Consider the following 22,844-nt stretch of genomic DNA (forward strand, 5'->3'; position numbering starts at 1 on the left):
AAATGGCAGGGGACAGGATGACATGGAGGCGATTTGTTGCTTGTTTGTGGCCAGTGGCCACCCCTTATGGGATTAAGGCGTCTGGCACTGGCAATAGATAGATAGAATAATAATTAACAAAAGTATGCTAATTATTTAAATATCCCAATATATATTTTACAGTAATTCCCACAAATATATGCAAATGATTTGTGCTGGCGCTTTGTGACATTGTGCAAGCTCATTATTAGATTGTGCACTTGCACAAATTACAAATAATAGAAGATGATAATAATAAATAAAAGTAAGTATGCTATTTTATTTAAATATCTCAATATTTTACAGTAAGTCCCACAAATATATGCAACTGGTTTGCGCTTGCGCTTTGCGACATCGCACAAGCTAAATATTTGTCAGATTGCGCACCTGCGCTTGCGCAAGGTAGTGAAATGTGGATTGCACAAGGTCCTTCTTCGTTTGCGCTGCCCACCACTGGCCATAACCACCCTAACCAGCCACTCCCCCAAGCCAGGCTTTCTCATTGCCCACTTCACCACCTCTCTAGGGACTCTGTCAAAGGCCTTTTCCAAATCAACAAAAACAAAATACAAATCCTTTTTCTTCCCAATATACAGTAATCACTCCAATATCCGACGTAATAGAGCCATAGGTAGGTCCGGATATTGGTTCTGTCCGGATATTGGGCCCCAGGTTATGGACTTGTACTTATGGACCCTAACTCAGAGAAACACCTATACAACTCCCTCTGGACATGCATAGCACCTATTTAAGACCCAAATCACACCAATAAGGCACATAAATGACTGAAATAAATGCAAAAGAAACATAAAATGAGGGTTTAGAAGTAGGTTCATACAATAATAAACATTCTGGTGACTGGCTCCTGGACTGGTACTTATGGACCCTAACCTAGCCTAACTCAGAAAAACACCTTCCTACTGCACATGCATAGCTCCTAACACCCTATTCACACCAGTAAAGGACATCAAAGAGTGAAATGAGGTAAGTATAGTATGGAAAAAAGTACAGTATGAAACATTCTGCCTACTTACAGCAAGTCCATGGCCACCTCGATGAATAACCGCCTCCTCTCGGACTCTGACAGTAAGAAGGATTTCCTGAAGCACTTGCAGTACACTGTTCCTGAAGTCTTGCACTGAACTTAGTCAATCGCACACAGAAGTCCGTTCTCTTCACAGTGTGCACTCTTGTCTAACTAATGCTCCATTGTAACTTACTAAGTGTTGCACTTTAAGTTTTCCCATTCTTATAATTTTCCAAAGCCAAAACAAACAAGTCTATTTACGTTAAATTTTTTTTTCAATTGAGTCTTTTTTTCTCACAACTGTAAATCCGTAACACAACACACTGTTCTTTTCACTGCACAACACTCTAAATTCCCATGTGGTCTAGTGGAGAAGTTCTTGCTGTTTATTCACTGTTAGAGTCCGAGAGTATCACTGGCAGGTGACCTAGGGGTGCATCGCTGGGTCGTGGTGATGGCGTACCCACTGCAGACGACTCTGAAGACAGCCACAAACTCACGTTGAGCGGTGACTCCACCGTGGGTGATGTGCTGGGCTGTGGCTCGGAGCATGAGGGCTTGTCTTGGGGAGGCAACGGAGTGGAGCCAGGGCTGGGCACAGCGGGGGTCACGGGCCTGAAAAGACTGTCAGTGGTTGATTGACGCAATGACCGACGATTCTGACGATTGATGATGCGCTGCCTGAAAGTACGCACTTCCTCCACGAGTCCCAAGGGCCCCATCTCCCTGTCGCAGTCCGAGTGTTCCAGGTAGTCTAGGACGAACTCTTGATGTTCCCGGAGTGGGCTTGGCTTGGGGATGGCTGGAGTAGTGTCCTGCTGAGAGGAGTCCGCATCATTGTCGCCTTCTTCGTCGGAATCTTCAGGTTTGGTACTGACACCTGCAACTGAAGACGCAATCTCGATATCAGACAACATCTGATACCCAGGATCGCCCTCGTCGTCATCCAACCACTCACGAACATCGTCCACATCAACATCGTCGCCGTGCGTACGTGGCCGTGCATGGAAGTCATCCACGTCAAATCCTAGAAAATCATACTCCACATCCATTCCGAGAAGCAGACGAGTCCAACCATTTTCCAGAGTCTTCACAGGGACTTCCTTCCATGCACTGGCCCAGTTGTACAGCGCAGACTTGATGTTGTAGCGGTGAAGGTTTTCCAAAGTCCGCTTGCCTCGTGTGTCCCGTCCCTCCCTGCACTCGTCCTCGTCCTCAAGAACAACCATCACCTCGTCCAGGAACTTCCGACGGTATAGGTGCTTTGTTGCCACGATCACTCCTTGGTCCATTGGTTGGATGAGAGCAGTCGTATTAGGTGGCAGAAACATGCACCTAATATGGCCATTTTCAGCAACCAAGTCCTTGTCGCACGGGTGGGCAGGTGCATTGTCGAGGAGAAGGAGGGCCTTTACCTGGTCGCGCGGGATTCCCAGTGTCTTCGTCTGGTAATGGATGACCTCCTTGACGAAGTGGCGGTGGAACCAGTCTTTGAAGATCACAGCTGTGAACCATGCCTTCAAAGAATGGTACCAGACGACAGGAAGGACATCCATCACCCCACGAAGGCACCGAGGCTGCTTTGCACGGCCAACAACAACGGGCTTAAGCCAGTGCATGCCTTTAGCATTGGCACAACACAAAGCAGATATCCGTTCCTCAGCTAGAGTGTTCGTTGGCAGCGAGCGATAGAGTAGGCCAGTTTCGTCTGCGTTGTAGACTTGACCGAGAGTGAGGCCCTCCCTGTCGATCAAGCCCTTCACCTTGTGCCGAAACTCGTCAACTCCATCCTCGTTAGCGTCCGATGCTTCACCATATGCTTTACGGTTGGTAAGGCCATGCCGTAACTTGAACGCAAAGAGCCAACCCTCGGATGCCTTCAAGTCTAGGGCGTCGTGAAGCCTGGCGAACTTCTCAGCAGCAGCCTTCAGCTCCGTTTCACGTACCATCACACCAGCAGCATGTTGTTGTCGATACGAAATCAACGTGGATCGGTCGATTTCTGCAAACTTGGGGGTAAACATAACCTTCCTCTCCACGTTGCGTTTGCTTCTTTACGAGAAGTCAGCCGTGTACTGCATGAGTTTGTCTCGGGATCTCTTAATATCGAACAAAGTCGACCGGGCCAGGTTAAACTCGCGGAGAATGCGGGAAGAAGACCACCCCGCATCTACTTTCTCCAATATCTCCCGTTTCTTCTCCAGAGTCAACACTACTCTCTTCCTTTTCTCAGGTGGCGGGGCCATCATCACACACACTAAGAGGAGGCCCAAGAGCAGCAGGAGTCCCGGCAGCAGGTAAGGCACCACCACAAAAGCGATCACGTGGGCAGCCATAACGACGAGTGTGCACTCGCTGCGAGAGAGAGGCGGAAAGTGGGGAGGATGCAGCGGCGCTCTATCGGACATCGGAGGAATGACGCGCCACAACAATGCTCTCCCGCGCCGCGCGTGGCAAGTTCAAATTACGGGCGGGAATTTTTTTTTTTTTTTTTTTTTTGGGGGGGGGGTTTCGGACCATTTTGGGAATATTGGATTCCGGGACAATTATGTCTGGGTAGTGGGGATGTTCGGATATTGGGCGTCCGTATATTAGAGTGATTACTGTACTGTATTTTTCCTGAAGCTGTTGAACGATGATATGGCATCAGTGATCCGCCTGCCTGACATAAACCTAACTGCATCTCATCAATATTCACTCTTTCTCTAATCATACCCTCTAGAACTCTCTCCATTACCTTCATTATCTGATCTAAAAGCTTTATTTCTGTATAATTTCCTCTTTCCATATCTGTCTACCTATGTCATATATATATATATTTATATATATATATATATATATATATTTATGTATATATATATATATTTTTTTTTTTTTTTTTTTTTTTATGTGTCCGACTCTGGGCAAAGGTTTCAGGGCCTATACTGTATATATATATATATATATATATATATATATGTGTGTGTGTGTGTGTGTGTGTGTGTGCATGTATAATCTGTCTATCTATCTGTATATACCGTATTTCGTGGCAAGTTAGACACCGCAGTGTGAAAGACACACCCTAATTCTGGAAGGGAAGTTCTGAGAAAAAAAGTATGGATTGACCAAGACTACAGAAAGGTTGCTTGATATGAGTTTTTTTTCACTAAAATACACACTCACCTTTCCGAACCTCTATTCAGTACTATTTATCTGTCTTTGGTTTCTTTATTTTTATGTAAAAGAAGGGTACAAGACATGAAAACAAACAACTGTCACGGAGGGATGTGAATTTATGAATTAAAAATACTGGATGTTACTTGAAAACAGAGACAAGGTTATGACCTGTGAAAATAAGCAGTAAGTTTTACTTTATGCCTGCTTATTTCGCCAATTCTCTAAAGACGAGAATTTATAAACTTTCTCAACAGTACACAGCAGAGACTAATTACTCATGAGTGCTGTTTGTAGTGCTGTTAGCCTCTCGAGAAAGTGACTCCACCCCTGACAATCAATAACTAATACTAATAACAATAAACAGGTTCTTGCCGGTGCTTAACTCCTGGCTGGCACAACAGATTTAAGCTTGATACAGAAGAACTGGCCTAAGTGCCAGTTATGAATATTGTAAAGAGTTTGTGCAAACTCGGAACGGCAACTAAAATAAGCTTAATGTGGAGAAATAAAACTTGAGTCTAATTACTGTACATTAAGCTCAAAAAAAAAGAACTGTAAATTTATTGATTACAGTAATATGAATTTACTTTATATGAATCTCAAAATAAATTCAAAAGGGGAATTTCGTGGTCGCTAGGGGACTCATGAATTCAGATAACAAGAGAATACACTCACTCGCTCATTCAAAAGCTAATTAAACTTAAGCCTAGAAAAATGAACAAAAATACTGGTCAGTGGAGGGGAGCCGAAACAAAAGTCTGGGCACCTGTGATGAACACCAACGCTGCTATTCGCTCCAAGCCCGCTTTGCCAATCACCGTCTAGTTGGAGATTCAGGAATTCTCAGTACAACAAAGATGCTGCCCTACGCTTGGCACGAAACGATCCTATCCTCACGACGATCCCGAGCTGACTAACTTCAAACTCGGAAGGGAGGTACGAGCTGGCCGTATTCGCAGGAAGTAGGCGTGGCCTAAGTTCAGCGGTCAACGGAAAGAAGGTGAACGATATAGGCTCACAATAAATCACTAAGTGAAAGCACTAATGTCGTGGATAAGAATGGTCACTTGTGAAACAGTGACAAATGTTCTGAAAACTATCCCGATCGAAATGAATACGAGGATGGTTGAACTGAGTGATGCCCAGTGGGAATTCCACTAGAGTTCGTGGTTTTCTCATCAGAGTACAATGTCACGAAATTATATAATACGCTCGCACGAATTTGTGATGTTACTCCCCATCAAAATCAATTTTTTTTTCAGAAAAATTTTACAATATACGTATACAGTACTTGTCAAAATTATCGAGCACCTACCGCCAGGCGCGCAATACTTATGGCCAAAAAAGAATCACCCATTTCTGGGGATAAAAATTGAGCCACAAGTTTGCGGTGCTAGCATGACGTCGCGGTAGCCTGAGGCCTTCCGACGCGCTGGTTGGTTCCCGCCTCAGTCGCCACGGGCTGCCTGAGAGAGAGGAACTCCGCCGCGTCTCCCTCTCAAATTGCGCCATTTTTTACCGAGTGTCCCGCATTGTTTTGGCTTTAACAACTTTGTTATGGCACCTACCCGTGAACTTTCGAGTGAAATCATATCCCAGATCATTGCTCTAAAGGAGGCAGGCCACCAGACAAAGGAAATTAGTGAATTGGTTGGTGTGGCACGATCGACAGTGCGTCGTTGGTGTGCGCGGTTTCGAGTGGAAAACAGTGATGAAGTTCCCACAAAGAAACCGCGGTCTGGTAGGCCTAGGAAAACTTCCCCAAGGTCTGTTAATGTTTTAAAACATGCAGTGGAGCTTAATCCTCGTGTGAGTGCAAGGAAAATAAAGGAGAGCAACCCGGAAGTGTTTTGTGAGGTGTCTGTGAGAACTGTGTCTCGTAGGGTGCATGAACTTGGTTACACAAGTCACAGGCCTATGAAGAAGCCTCTTCTCATGAGAAACGAGTGACTTTGTAGGCTTCCCTTTGCTAATAAACATCTCAGCTGGGGTGAGGAGCAATGGTTGTCAGTGTTTTGGTCTGATGAGGCAACGTTTAGTGTCACCTGTAACAGAGGAGCACATGTGTACCGACGCAAAGGTAGTGACCCACGGTATGTTAAAAGCACAGTTAAACATCCTGATTCACTCATGGTATGGGCTTGTTTTTCTGGTCAAGGTTTGGGGAAGATTGTTGTGCTTCCAAAGAATGTTAGAGTGAATCAGGATGTTTACCTGGAGCTTCTCTGTGATCATTTACCAGACTCATTCGAGCTAACTGGTGCACGAGTGTTTCAGCAGGATGGTGCACCTGCTCACAAGGTCAAATCAGTCACCAATTGGCTTCGTGACTGCGAGGTATCATTTATGAAGGACTGGCCAGGAAATAGCCCAGACCTTAACCCAATTGAAAACCTCTGGTACCTCGTAAAGAAGTGTCTCCAAGGGAAGGATGTGAGCTCTCTGCCTAAGCTGGAAGCCGCCATTCGTGACTCCTGGGACAAAATACCCCTCCAGCACCTCAGGAGCCTCGCCCTTTCACTTCCAAGACGTCTCAGGTCCGTGAAGAAGCGTAAAGGCTACCCTACGAAGCACTAAAGGTAAATAAAATGCATTATTTATATGTTTTCTTAGTGTTGAAAGGTTTGTTTCTTAGGAGGGACACAGGGCGCTCGATACTTCTGACGAGCACTGTATACATCCTAACTCAGTCACACAAGATACACACTGTGGTGTGTGTACAATTCTGCTACAAGAGAAAATCACTGTCGCCCATGAGCGTAAAAACCTCGTATTTACGTTAATAGAAGCAAGCTTGAGGAAAAAACTCCGTGACGACGATGAAAAATCCTGTACTCAGGTCAAACTGAGCAAAAAGTTTGCTACATTTACGTTAATAACTACTACTTATGTAGCGTGGTGTATGTAATACATGGTGTAGGTGTGACAGTTGTAATGTAACCGTACCTACCTGTAAAATGGTATAATACAGATCAATAGTAAATTGAGATGACAAGGCATAAGAGATGAGGCGGCAGCATGCGGCAGAGATGATCAGCTGATCTGCTTGACAAAATTGCTACACCCGCCAGCTGCACCTGTGAAAGCAATCAAGGTGGAGCAACAAAAGTGTCAGTGTGACAAATAATTTTTATTAAATTACAATTTCTCTCTCTGCCTAGTAGTCAGTACTTATGTTACAAAAAGTACACTATTATTTTGTTAATGGATGCATTATTAACCAGGAAACGTAGTCCTTGGATTGCTCAAATCTCTGAGGACCCGTGTAGTTTACTGGTTAAACCTACATTATTAACCAGGAAACGTGCTAGTCCTTGGATTGCTCAAATCTCTGAGAACGGGGAGTTTACTGGTTAAACCTACATTATTAACCAGGAAACGTGCTAGTCCTTGGATTGCTCAAATTTCTGAGAACGGGCAGTTTACTGGTTAAACCTAACACTACAATCAATCAATCAGTCAATCATTTCCTTTGGCACCCTACGGGATGCATAGGGCCTCAATGAACTCTCTCCACTAATATTTGTCTCTTGCCATCTCCTTCAGGTCCCACCAACACTCCTCTCCTGCTTCTTTTTTCATTGTCCTCAACCAGGTTTCCCTCGGCCTACCTCTACCTCTTCTTCCTCTAGCAGTCCACTCTGGCACATCCTGTATTAAACTACCTTCTTTTCTGTATATGTGCCCCAGCCACTTCCAACGAGACAGTCTCACATATTCATTAATTGGTTCCACTCTCGTAATATCCCTTACTCCTTCATTTGTAACTCTGTCTTGCCACTTTACCCCAAGAATCCTTCTCAGTATTTTATTTTCAAATCCTAATACTTTCTGATCTGTTGCAATTGTACTGTATCATGACTCATGCCCGTAAATTAAAATTGGTCTTACCATGGACTTGTAAATTTTCACTTTAGTATGTACCGAAAGCATATTATTATTCCAAACAGATTTCAACATTCCAACAGCTCTCCAAGCCTGTCTAATCCTCTCCTCAATTTCATTGTTTAATGATCCATTAGATGATACAATCGTTCCCAGATATTTAAAGTTTTCTACATTCTTCACCACATTATTCCCAATTACACAATCGATTTGGTTCTCCACGTTCTTATTAATAATTTCAGTCTTTCCACAATTTATTACCAATCCCACTTTTCTCCTTCCTCCACCAGACAATCAAGCACCCTCTGCATCTCGTAAATACTTCCGCAAATCAGTACAATATCATCAGCATAGTCCAAATCCATCAGCTTCTTATTTTCTTTCCAGTTAATTCCTGCACCAGTTCTCCTTACAACCTTTTTCATAACATAATCCACAACCAAAACAAACAACAGTGGCGAAAGAACTCCTCCTTGAATCACTCCTGACCTAACTTGAAATGGATCACTCAAAGAACCACCCACCATTACCTTACAAAAAGTACCTTCATGCAAGCTTTTAATAATATTTACAAACTATTCTGGTATACCATAGAATCTCATAATTTTCACCATAGCTCCACGTGAAACACTATCAAACGCCTTTTCAGAATCCACAAAACACATGCTAAGTGTCATTTTCATCTCATTAGCTTGTTGCATTAGATGCCTTACAATAAAAATATGATCATTACAACCTCGACCCTTTCTAAATCGCGCTTGTTCTTCTCTTAAAATTTTATCAATTACTGGCTCTATCCTGTTCAATAAGATTTTGGAAAAGACTTTTGCAACTACGGGTGTCAAAGTTATCCCCCTCCAATTGCCACACACACTTAAATCTCCCTTTTTTGGTATTTTTATAATCACTCCATTTTTCCACTTCTGGAATTCCACCATTATCCCAAGCCACATTAAAAAGTTTCAAAAGCTCATTCATCAACTCGTCATTTTCCACCTTAAGCATTTCAGGGAATATTCCATCCTCTCCTGGGGCCTTAAAATTCTTTAACTCCTTTATAGATTTTGCTACCTCTTCCAAAGTTATATCCCCTGTTTCTATCTGCAAATCTCTCTCGGCTGGCAAAATGTCCTCTTCAGCTGGGATTGGTCTATTTAGAACAGATTCAAAGTGCTCTTTCCTCCTTCCTTTTATATCCAGATCTTTAGTCATCAAATTACCATTTCTATCTCGTACAGGTATTTCCTTCCTTCTCTTTTCAGTCCCAGTTAACTCCTTTATGGCCTGATACGCTGCTCTTGTGCTCTGACCGTCATTTTTACTTAATATAATTTCTGTCTCTGTCGCCTTTTCATCATATAGTCTCCTCTTATCACGTCTAACGAGTCTTTTTACTTCATAATGTAAACTCCAGTACTTTGCTCTAAGTACTTCAACTGCCTGGCCATCAACATGTTGTTCTTCACTTCTTAACTTAGCCTCTTTCCTTTTCTGAATTGCATTCCATGTTTCATCCGACATCCACTTTTTCCTTCTCGCTTTTCCCTTTTTCTTAATAGTAACCTTAGCACTCTCATACAAAACCTCTTTTACCTCTCTCCACATTTGATTAATGTCATTGTCTTCAGATTCCATCAAAGTCTGCAGGACTAGAAACCTGTTCCTACATTCCCACCGAAACTTTTCCCTCGTGCTCTCATCACTTCTCAGCTCATCAAAATCATAATTATTACCTCCTGTACAATTACTATTAACGTATCTCTTAAGTTTTATTTTAATCTTTGACACAACAAGTTGATGATCACTAGCTATATCTGCCCCCCTCCTTACGCAAACATCTTGCAAATAACTCCTATGCCTTCTGCTAATTGCAATGTGGTCAATCTGGTTACAATATTTACCACATAGTGAAATCCAAGTAGTCTTATGTATTTTTCTGTGCTCAAAGATAGTTCCACCAATTATAAGGTCATTTGCCAAACAAAAGCTTCCAAGTTGCACCCCATTTTCGTTCCTTATACCAACACCCTCCTTACCCATACAATCTTCAAAGCCATCCCTACTACTGCCAACAATCGCATTAAAATCACCAATGAAAACTAACACATCATGTCTTGCCACTCTATTCACTACATCCTGCAGCTGGTTAAACCTAACACTACACTTATGATTAATAATGGCAAGCTGAGAATCCCTACGCAGTCTCGGGCAGGTCACATTTTAACACCCGACGTGGGAGTGAACACTCATGTGGATAATGTGCATTCTCCGGGAATCCTCAGAGAGGCCCACAGCTTGAGATACTCCACAAGGTTATTCAAACACAGCCTCGGATTGCCTCTGCGGGGTTCTTGAACTTCCCCCTTAACCTACGGTACAGAGGCCCTGGACATAATGTGTCCTATGGCCAACGGGCGAGATGTCAGGTCTGCTGGTACACTAATAACTGGGAACGAACGTAGTCCTTGGATTACATAAATCTCTGAGGACGCCCATTTTATGGGACCCAGTGTATAACAGTTGCCCGTGTTAGTTATCAGTTAGTGGGTGAGACATCAGGTCTGCACCCACATCACCACTGCCCTCTCTTTCAACTGACTCAGAGATTATGGGGGTTGATTCAAATGGCACAAGAATGACATGTCCCTGATTGGTGGTACATAGACACACATTGCAGGAATGCACAAAGCTATCTATTTCCTGTCCCATTCCTGGCCAGAAAAGTCAGCACGGATACGGCCCTGGGTTTTCTTTTTGCCCATGTGATCTCCTGAGGCTGAACAATGACCCCATTCTAACACTGCTTGGCGATACTTAGCAGGAACGACAAACTGCAGTCGAACCTCACCTTGGGATGTTCATGACTCACAGTAGAGCCGCCCTTGTTTACGCAGGAACTTGGCTTGACCTCCCCTTGAATACTTAATCACTCTACCCTTTTGTTTCTTCCGCACAGCAGCAAGTGTCGGGTCAGACTGTTGTTCTTGGACAACATCTTGACTACAAATCAGATCCTGAGTAGTAGAGGTAGGCAGCCCCGCCCAGGGAAGTACTACCGCCAAGGTTACGGGAGACTCAAGGAATAGCCTGGATTCCATTTTCTCTCCTAGGCCTTGGTAGCTGGTTACACATCTTTCTGCCTTACACACCGGAGGGCATCAGGCTTCCTCTTTACACAGCACACACATCCACTATATATTACATTACCTTAACCCTTTAACCGCGGGTGTCATTCCAGAATGACATTGCAAAAACTGGACCAAACCGCGGGTGTCATTCTCGAATGTTTGTGAATATTTTGAATACCCCGCGTTTTTTCCGTGCGCCAATTGTTTCAAGGGAGAGTAGCTATTAAGTTCTTTCACTCCAGCCGACCCCCACCTCCCTCCTCCCCCCCCTGGGGCCCCACCTCCCACCCCCTGGGCCTCCCACCCCACCCCGGACCAAACACGCATCAGTATCTGTCCAGCTGTGTGAGTGACAACACTGCTGATGTGGAAGTGAAGTGCAGGCAATTACAGTGCCTTTTACCTGCCTCAGTGAACACAGAGTGGGTGTTTATCGTATGTGCAGTGTTCATATATGTTTATAGTATTATTATCAGAATGAGGTTGGCATTTGGTAATGGTGTTTGAGCGAAAAATAGTGATTACAACACCGCTGATGTGGCAGTGAAGTGCGGGTAATTACAGTGCCTTTTACCTGCCTCAGTGAACACAGAGTGGGTGTTTATCGTATGTGCAGTGTTCATATATGTTTATAGTATTATTATCAGAATGAGGTTGGCATTTGGTAATGGTGTATGAGCGAAGGTAATGGTGTGTGAGCGAAAAATAGTGATTTTAGATCGCTCACTTCTAATGGCACTGCCCATCCAGTGATAGTCAACGAAATCATGAAACCTACATCATTGCAAAGCCGAAGGTTAGTACTTTCTAATGGTACCTTATTTTTCGCTCTAGATTTATTCTGTGCAGAGTTACTGAAAGTGACAGTGATATACAGTGATGCGACAGTGACGTGCTTTACCAATAATTGTATAATGGATAATGTAGTAATAAGGGATATTTTGCCTAGAAAAAAATGTATATATTGGCCAGTATAATAAGTGATATTGTAATAAGAGAATCTGCGGCACTTGTGTAATTCTGTGATGCGACAGTGATGCAATATAGTAATAAGTGCGGTGTAAATATAATGTATATTGCCCAGATTATATGTAAAATAATATTAGAAGTTAGAAATAATGAAAAGATCGCCCGAAACGTCAGTGAGCGGGTGACGCCGCAGTGAAGTGAGGCACAGCCGCAGTGAAGTGCCTTTTACCTACCTCAGTGAACACAGAGTGGGTGTTTATCGTATGTACAGTGTTCATATATGTTTATATTACTATTATCAGAGAGTGGTTGGCATTTGGTACTGGTGTGTGGGGCGTAAAACAGTGATTTTACACCCCTCACTTCTAACGGCTCTGCCCGTCCTGTGAAAGTCAACAAAGTCATGAAACCTACATCAATGGAAAGCTGAAGGTTAGTACTTTCTAATGGTACCTTATTTTTTTTCTCTAGCTTTATTCTGTGCAGAGTTATTAAGGTTTAAAGGTTTGTTTACATTTGGCTGAAACCCCCGCGGGAGAGGACAGTCAGACCAAAACAATACCCGCGGTTAAGGGGTTAAACCAGCTATCCTCTCTCCAAAAAACACCGATCTTGTTATTGCACATCACGGTTCTCTCCCCCATAAAGAGAACCATGGCTGCTGCTATACTGGGAATCAGTGCGATGGTTTCTCGGGTGATCACCACCGGCAGGGCTGGGTTGTCTGCACAGGGGCCTCCCGGTCGTCATCAAGCGACTGTGCCACCTCCAGTGTTGCGGCGCCCTAAATCTGCTCATCAGTACAGTAAAATTTTCTTTTGCAATATTAGGGGACTTCACTCCATCAACTCTGTTCAAAATTTCCTCCAGTTTGAATCCCCTGATCTGCTATTGCTGACAGACTCACAAGGAAGCTCCGCCTCTGATTTAGCTAGATTTAATTTTCCTGGTTATATCTTGATTCAAAATTTCAGACCCAAAGGAGGCATATGTTGCCATGCTAAATCAGAAATTGCCCTGGAGGAGATTACTATATTTAATTGTCCTTTTTTCGACTATTCCATATACAAATTAAATTCTTTTGGTAAAATTAAGTATTTATGTTGTGTTTATCGTTCTCCTAATGTCCCTTCAGAGCCGAGTTTATTGGACTCTCTGTCTTCACAACTAAGTGTCCTCAACATTAATACTGCATCAGAAATTACTATTTTGGGTGATTTTAATGTCCATAATGTTGAATGGCTCACTTATTCACCCAGAACTGATGACTGGTCTTGAATGTGAGCTATTTGCAGACTCATTTAATCTCACCCAGTTAGTTAGTCAACCCACCAGTGTACCAGACAACCCCGATCAAAATCCCCACCTATTGGACTTGTTTCTAACAACCAATTCAGGTAATTATAATGCCAAAGTGAAGTCCCCCCCTCGGATCCTCGGATCATTGTCTGATTCAAGCCACCAATTTCACACCTACCACACCCTCCTGCTCTGAGCCTGTCGTGATGACTAAATGGCACTATGACAGGGCAGACTGGGAGGGACTTCAAAATTTTCTCATGGATGTTCCTTGGACCTCCTCCTTCTCCCACGATGCAAATTCCACATTGGGCCACATATGGGATTTCATTAAAGTCGGCATGGAAACATTCATTCTCCATCATAGTTACAGAAAAAGATGTAATTCTCCTAAATGGTTTGACCACAATTGTGCTAGAGTAACAGAACATAAAACAATAGCCTATAACATTAATACAAGGACCAAAACCAAAGAAGCCTTTAACTATAATAGAAATATCAGAAACCATGCCAAAACTATTATCGGTCTTTCTAAATCAAACTTTCTATATAGACAAGCTAACAAACTACTAAACAGTCCAAGTGATAACAAAATATTCTGGTCAACCCTTAATTCATTCAAAACTAACTTCACTACCACCTCTTCCATTCTACCGTTACGGTCCCCCAATGGAAATCTAGCAAGTGACCCACGCGGAAAAGCCAACCTTCTTGTTGACATTTTTTCAACAAATATTCCTGTATTTGATTTTGATTCCCCTTAAATACCTCCTTTCATGATTCACACCAGACATGTACAAGCCGTATTACAAAATCTATCAGCAGACAAAGCCACTGGTCCAGGTGAAATTCCTTCAGTAGTACTTAAAAATTGCTCCTCGGTGTTGGCTCCTGTATTATCAAAATTTTTCCTCTTATTCATCCGTACCTCAATTTTTCCAGCCCCTTGGAAAAAAGCAAATATCCATCCTGTTCCTAAAAAGGGGGCAACTTCTGATCCATCAAACTATAGACCAATTGCAATAACTTCCATTCTTGGTAAAGTTTCTGAGACACTGATTAACAAACACATCGTCAAGCATCTAGAAATCAATAAATTGATCAGTGATCGACAGTATGGATTTAGACAGGAACGTTCAACTGTAGATATTCTTTGCCTTCTTACCCATCGTATTAACAAAACAATAGACCAGCATGGTGAAACACACACAGTAGCACTTGATATTTCAAAAGCATTTGACAGAGTATGGCACCAGGCCTTATAGTCTAAGATGTCACACTATGGCCTTGCATCACTGGTTCCTCTAATTTCTTCTTACCTTCATAGTAGAAAAATAAGGGTCATGGTAGATGGAATTTATTCTCAGTTTCATTCCATAAATGCTGGCGTACCTCAGGGATCAGTTTTGGCGCCAACCCTCTTTCTCATACATATAAATGACCTCCTGTCTGTCACGCACAACCCAATACACTCTCATGCTGATGGCTTGACCCTTCATAGTTCTTTCACTTTTAGTACCTCCTTTACACAATTTGATATAAATTCCCAAATAAACACAGCAATTTCTCTGAACCAGGACCTTTCTAAAATTAATCATTGGGGACAAACAAATCTGGTCTCATTTAATGCTCAGAAAACTAAATACATTAATTTCTCCAATAGAAAGAATCCCTCAGATTCTCGTATAATTTTAAATGATGTCAGTATTCCCATATCCACTACAATTGATATCCTAGGTTTTACTTTAAACCCCAACCTAAGCTGGACAGCTTATGTTAAATCCCTTGCTATAAATGCTTCTAAAAAACTGGGACTTATGTACAGAGTTTGTGAGTTCTTCACTGACGAGCTGATGGCCACAATACAGTATACAAAAGTCGTGCGTTCTCAGCTCGAATACTGTTCACCACTGTGGAGTGGATGTGGAGCGGTTGCATTGAGGCAGTTGGACAAAATTCAGAATAAACCCATTAGATTAATCAATAATCCTGCCATAACGCATCACCTTCCTCCGTTATCAGTATGCAGAGATGTTGCTTCTTTAGCACTATTTTATCGATATTTTTACCATAAGTGCTCTAACGAACTGGCTTCAATTGTGCCTCCCCTTCGCATTTTCTCCCGAAATACTTGGGCAGCTGGGAGCGCCTATGAACTCACACTCTCTCCCCCACAATGCAGAACCTCTGCTTATCAAAATTCATTTATCCCCAGAACTACTACTACTCTGGAATTCACTTCCTGGGAGTTGCTTCCCACATATATTTAATCCTCTCAATTTTAAATCCAATTGTTATAAGTATTTTATGAATGGAGGATGCCTTTAGGCACATGGAGTTTTTTTTTTTCCTTTGTTTTTCCTTCTTCCATTCATTAAAAAAAAAAAAAAAAAAAAAAAAAAAAAAAAAAAAAAATGCGGTGATGCAATGGTCACCGGGGTGACACAATTCGGGGCCTTGGCCGTGGCTCATGTTACTGCAGCCAAAGTCTGAATAGCATCATCTACGGTGCAACTATATTTGGCATCTGCAATGTTGCCTATAATAAGGTCAAATAAAGGTTCTGGCGTGACAACAGCAAGTGTCGTACCAGTGTAAAATAGAGATGCCACCTGGATACGTGCCTCAGGGAACAATCTCACTGATCCACCAATAAGCTGAGCGTGGATCTGTCGACCTGTGTACTCCTAAGGCCGAACTAGACTCTGCCTGACAGAGCAACCTGAGGAACCGTTGTCTCTCAGGACCTTCACAGGAATGCCTCCCACAAACCCTGGCAGAACAATGAAGGCACTGTTACCTGTGGGAGGGCCTGTGGAGGATGCAGCCAGCCACTGATGAGGCTGCTGAATGAATGATGCGGCAAACATGGTACCCTGAGAACTAGATGCCTGAGGGGTCGTACTCACCGTCTGGGGAGATGGAGCGTTGACCACCTGTGGCGGAGAGTTCACTGTCGCTGGGGGACTAGTGAACTGTGGAGAAGTACATGTGCTGCTAGGGACGACACCACCGTACTGCTGTTGAGGAATAAAGGCCACGTTCGCCTCCTGCCTCTGATACACTGGGGCTGGTGCTGAAAAGGATTGTCCCGGCTGTTGATTGCGTGGCTGATACTGCTGCTGGTTAGGGTTCTGCTTGTCGTACCACTTCCACTCAGGTTTCTGGTTGTTTTGTCCCTGGTCCTTCTTCTGCGGTTTGTTTGGATCTTGGTCATTATTCTGAGAACGGCCTTGATGCTGGGGTTCAGCCTAAGACGATTTTCCAGATTTGTCGGCTTTCCTGTTCCAGGTGTGTTGCTTACGAGTTTGATACCCGTACGCAGTGAAGAATGCATCAGCCTTCTCCACCATTTGGCTGGCATCCCTTACCTGGCAGATCTTAAGCTGAGCCATAAGCTCAGCAGGCCACGACTTTCTAGCTTTGTGCGCAGCGTAAGGTCAATTATCCCCTCTCGCATGGGAGGAGTTTCATCTTTCCCCATCCATTCGTCTAAGTAAGCAGTAAGCTGATCAAGAAACTGAACAGCAGTCTCCTTTTCTTGTAGACGCGCCCTTATAAACCGACTCCTAGCATCGTCAACTGTGAGACCGTATGCTTTGATAGTGCGGCCTTCATCATCTCATATGTGAGATTGTCTCCACAAATTCTGTGGAGAATATCGAGGGCAGGGCCCTCAAACAAGCTAAGAAACTGGAGCTGCTTAGCTGCCTCATCCAGCTAGTACAGCTGAGCCATGTCTTCAAAACGAGCTATGAAAGGCTCGATTCGCTCGCCTTCCTTGTATGGAGGAAGCTTGATGTGTGGGGTCGCCAGAACATGTGCAGGGAGAGCACTTGTGGAGCTTGGGTTAGCTGCGCCAGATATGTCTGAAGCCAAGGAGTCTTGCTTGAGCATCAGCATCTCAAGTTCATGTTTCTCACGTGCCTCGCACTCGGCACATTCGTGTTCTCGTTCTCTCTCTCGTTGGTCTAGCTCGTATTCACGTTCTCTCTCTCGTTGTTCTCGCTCGTATTCACGTTCTCTTTCACGTTCTCGCTTGTGTTCGTGTTGTTCTCACTCGCGTTCATTTTCTCTCTCGCGTTCCTCACACTGAATTCGACGCTCTTCACGAGCGTCATTCTCACATTGCCGCTTGTAACTAATATTCTTTAATTTGTTGGGGGTCTTTGGTTTCCTGTACATATATATTAGTAGTCATGATGCTAACTCAATTAAGGCTGTGTGGGCCAAAGACTGAGTACTGACTGCTATTTTGCAGAGAAATACTAATAATCAAAAGTAAAGATTATAGTCACAGGTTGGTGGTGACCAGTTTTATCAAGTTAAACTGGTAAAGAAAATAAGAAAGAAAAAAAATGCAACTAACTAGGAAACTATTACGTAAAATTAAAAGAAATGAATCAGTAACCACCAGTAAGATAGTGCCTATGGACTTTAATGATAAATACTTAGGTGTCAGTGAGTGAGTATTATCTCGCTAATAACTATAGAGCTAGGAGTTAATATCCAGGAATGATGTCGCCAGATGTCACAGGGGGATGTGAATTTATGAATTAATAATGCTGGATGTTACTTGAAAACAGAGACAACGTTATGATTTGTAAAAATCAAGCAGTAACTTTTACTTACCCCCTTGGGGGTAGGGTTTTTTTTCAAGAATACTCCCCCAGTATCCCTGCTTGTCGTAAAAGGCGACTAAAAGGGTAGGTGGAGGGTTAGTGCCCCTCCCCGGAAAACTTCTAACTAAAAAGACAAACAATAAGCCTCGGACAAGGACTGACCAAAAGATGACGACCAAGGACCGGACAAAGGACATGGTAATCGGAACATGGCATGTAAGGAGAGCGAATGATGAGGTGAAAGAGAGAGAGAGATTGTCCAGGTGCTTGAGGGTGCGAAAGTTGATGTGTGCGGAATAACTGAAACTAAATGGAAAGGTGAGAGTGTGAGAGAATGGGAGTATGGATGGGGTATATATGCAGGAGTAGGTGAAAATGAGAGGGCAAAAGAAGGAGTATGTATAGTTGTGAGTAAAAGATGGAAGAAGAGCATAAAAGAGTATGGATCAGTTGGACCAAGGATTGTGTGGGTAAGATTGAAAGTTGGAATGCAAATGTGGGCAATTGTGTGTGTGTATACGCCAACGCAAGATCGTGCAAGTGAGAGAAGAGTTCTTGACAAATGTGGAAGTGTGCATGGAAAAGTTTGGAAGGAATGAGAGTGTTTTTGATCGGTGATAAGAATGGTAAAGTAGGGAATGTGAAGGTGGATGGAATAGTTGGTGAGTGGGGTGTGCCTGCTGAGATGGATGAGAATGGCAGCGCGTTAATGGACATTTGTGCTGGGAGGGGGTTGGTGATAGCCAATACCCTCTTCAGGCACAAAATGATCCACAGGTATACATGGCGAGTGATGAGAAGGGTGGGTGGTGAACTGAATGAAAGGAAGGCAATGATTGATTCTGTGTATGTGGATGAAAGGATGCAAAAATGTGTAATGGATGCAAGAGCTTATAGAGGTTGGGGGAGTGGACTTTTTGACCACTACTTGGTGGTGGCCAGAATCAAGATCCATTAAAGATGGAGAAATAGAAAAAGGGAAGGACGGGAAGAAGGAGTGTTTGTAAGGAGAGTGTAAAGGTTACAAGAGGATGAGAAAAAGGCAGAGTATAGGAGAGAAGTGGAGGAACGATTGGGCAAATATTACCGTATTTCGCGGCATATAAGACGCACTTTTTTGTCTCAAAGTTACCTTAAAATATCCCCATGCGTCCTGCACGTTAGACTAAGGCAGGTTAGTTAGGCTTCACTGAGAAGAAACTCTTATAAAGATGATCATCTCAATGCTTAGCAACCACAGGTGTTTTCTACAGTATGCAGACTTAATTTTATTTTTAAAAATAATATACACTAGTGTGTATATGCAGCAGATTTAAGAAACACCCGAGATCAGAAACACATAAAACTTTCACGGGTTTGTTTACAGCTCAACTGGCTAACATCGTGAAGATATTTAGCGGTTTAGCAATTTAACAGTTTAGCATCCGCACTATTCCAGCAAGCTAACGTACATGATCACTGGTGAACTGTCTGCTAACCTTCTGAAAGGCAATCATGACCACTTTGCTTGCCATCCATTCACTAACGAGCAAAGCAATCATACTGGAGAGATGCTGGCTAGTGAAACTGCCAAGTCATCAAAACAGACTTTCGTCACGTATGGAAATACAGTAACCCTAATTAGGTCAGTTACTTTTGTGACATTTTGTGAGTGTATATATGCAGCAGATATTAAAACACGCAAGTTCAAAAACACAAAGCATTCACGGTTTGTTTTCAACTCAACTGGCCAATACCGTCAAGGGGTTTAGCGGTTTAGCAAGTTAGCAGTTTAGTGTCTAGCGTACACCCTACTCTAGCAAGCTAACGTGCTCACTGGTGAACTGTCTGCTAACCTTCTGAAAGGCAATCATGACCACTTTGCTTGCCATCCATTCACTAACTAGCAAAGCAATCATGCTGGAGAGATGCTGGCTAGTGAAACTGCCAAGTCATCAAAACAGACTTCGTCACGTATGGAAATTCAGTAACCCTAATTAGGTCAGTTACTTTTGTGATATTTTGTGAGTGTATATATGCAGCAGATATTAAAACATGCAAGTTCAAGAACACAAAGCATTCACGGGATTGTTTTCAGCTCAACTGGCCAATACCGTCAAGGGGTTTAGCGGTTTAGCAACTTAGCAGTTTAGTGTCTAGCGTACACCCTACTCTAGCAAGCTAACGAAGTTACAGCTTCACTTTTTCAGCTAAGTGAAGTACTTTAGCAATGTCTATGCAACTCAGGGCACACCCAATTACAGTATTTTGTTATGAAAATAGGATAAAATTCACTGAGTAGCATAACTGATGCAATATCTGAAATAGCAGTGCCTGACGGGCATTCATATCAACGTCCGCCATTTCTGCTGTATTCTTAGCAGACGAAGCGATCAGAATGATTGACAACGTTCACTCTCTGCATCTCTGCTGCCTAAGCAAAGCTCTCATGATCGGCAATGGAGATCATTTAGGCCGTAACGTCCAAATTTGTTAGGTTAGGTTAGGTTGTAAAATCGTTTGCCATTTTGGACGTTACGGCCGAAACGACCAGTGTAGGTGAGAGTTTGGTGTGGGTGTAGTTAAGGAAGTAGAAGTGGGAAGAGTCAGGCTAGGGAACTGATAATCCACTTATTATAATCCCTTCAGCCCAGCAATGTATTTTATAGGGTAGTTTATTCATGCTCGCCATATGATTTTATTCAGTTCAGGAAACATGTACTGAGGAGGTTAATGTGGGCTGTATCAAATGCCCCAAGTCTGAATATCGCCTGTGCTCGGTTAAAACGATTGCCAAGTTAAAATCGTATGAAGTGTGGTATAAGCAATTCAATGGATGGTGCTGAGGACCATTTACTGTATGAAAGTGACAGTGAAACAGTGATGATGACTGAGGTGATGACTTCCAGTGATGCTTCAGGACTCGGGGGAAGTTGTGATGAATTCTCAGGATTTGAAGACGAGTGAAATTTTCACCATGTCAGTAATATGAAGTGAATATAGGTTTTTAGGTGATCATGACAGATGCAACCATGGAAAATTTAGGATCAGTGGTGCTGTACACCTTTAGTCTTCCACTGACGATGTTTGGATGAATAAATTGTTTGAGATGTTTCATGTCCTTAAGTGATGATATTTATTTTTGAACAACCAAATACATTTTGATGTTTTTGGCATATAATAAAGCCACTGGGTACTCCAAAACGGACTGATGTAAATGTTTCAGAGGTGAGCGAATGTTGCATGTGGTGTGTACATGTGTGCGTGTGTGTGTGTGTGTGTACCATAGCGACTAGGAGGCAGCAGTGTTAAGACCAAAAATGGATGTTTTCACAGTACTCGAATGTTTTGAGATGGATGTCTGTGTTTAGCAAATTCTGGTAAGAGAAATATGCATTTTTAATTGTTGATGCTGCAAGGAAAACAGCTGACAGTAAGGGAGTGATACTGGGAGAAGAGGGTTGAGCCAGTTGTCTAGCGCTTGGGATGCAGCAGTGTTGCTAAGAGATAGTTTCACCATTCTCGACATGTTTTGAGATGAATGTCTGTTTTTAGTAAATTGTGATCAGTGAAGAACGTATTTTTAACTGTTGATGCTGCAAGGGAAACATCGCTGACAGTGAGGAAGTGATACTGAGAGGAAGGGGTAGAGACTGCTGTCTAGCGACTGGGAGGCAGCATTGTTACTAAGGTGTAACAATGGATGTTTTCACCATAGTATGTTTTGAAATGAATCTTTATAGTACATTATAATCAGTGAAGCATGCATTTTTAATTGTTGATGCTGCAAGGCAAACATAGCTGACAGTGAAGGAGTGATACTGAGAGAAGAGAGTAAAAACAGCTGTCTATCCTGTTCCCAAGCAGCCTTGCTATATTGAACTTTGGTTGTAAAACATTGTAATTTGTGTACTTACAAGTGCTACCTTTTTATATTATTTGTGGAGGTAATTACAGGTTAGTTAGAGTGCATGATTAATGATGGTAGTAGTCTGATATTGTGCTTGAGTCAAGGCAATTTGAGGAAATTCCGTAACAGGTGTGGCATATGACGTGGTTCTTTTAGGATAAATGAAATGATGTGAACATTCATTGTATTTTATGTTTTCATCAGTGAATGAAAGAATAGAGTTTGTTGACTTCATTTGTGGTTTTAAATACATAAAATATTAAAAACAGTGTTTATATCAGTTTACTGATACATTTTTATCAACAAAGTTGAGATGGCCTCGTGGTTTGAAGTCACGTTTTGTTAAGATGGGGTTTTGTTTTCTCTTTTCCTGTATCATTCTTTGTACATAAAAGAAGAAACTAAAGGATGATGAGCAGTACTGAATAGATTCTGAAAGGTGAGTGTGTATCTAAGTGATAGTGGCTCATACCAGTCACGTTTTGTCAAGAAGGGGCATTGTTTTCTTTTCCTGTACCATTCTTTGTATATAAAAAAAGAAACCAAAGGCTGATGATCAGTAATGAATAGATTCTGAAAGGTGAGTGTGTATCTGTGTGGTAATGGCTCTTATCAAGAAACCTTACTGCAGTCTTGGTTGGGGCAAACTTTTTTTTCACAGAACTGCCCTGCCAGAATTAGGGTGCGTCTTTCACAATGCTGCGTCTTACATGCCGCGAAATACAGCGTATTTCGCGGCATATAAGACGCACTTTTTTGTCTCAAAGTTACCTTAAAATATCCCCATGCGTCCTGCACGTTAGACTAAGGCAGGTTAGTTAGACTTCACTGAGAAGAAACTCTTATAAAGA

The 22,844-nt window shown here is 42.6% G+C and overlaps 1 protein-coding gene across 1 annotated transcript in view; it reads left to right on the forward strand.

Moving 5' to 3' along the window:
- Window positions 1-22,844, forward strand: part of LOC145391411 (UPF0047 protein YjbQ) — a 429,434-nt gene that overhangs the window by 46,992 nt on the left and 359,598 nt on the right. The gene's annotated exons all lie outside the window — the stretch shown is intronic.

The sequence above is a fragment of the Coenobita brevimanus genome, chromosome 18, assembly GCF_032717465.1.
Source record: "Coenobita brevimanus isolate Jiangsu-jjx chromosome 18, ASM3271746v2, whole genome shotgun sequence".
In the NCBI taxonomy this organism is placed as follows: domain Eukaryota; kingdom Metazoa; phylum Arthropoda; class Malacostraca; order Decapoda; family Coenobitidae; genus Coenobita; species Coenobita brevimanus.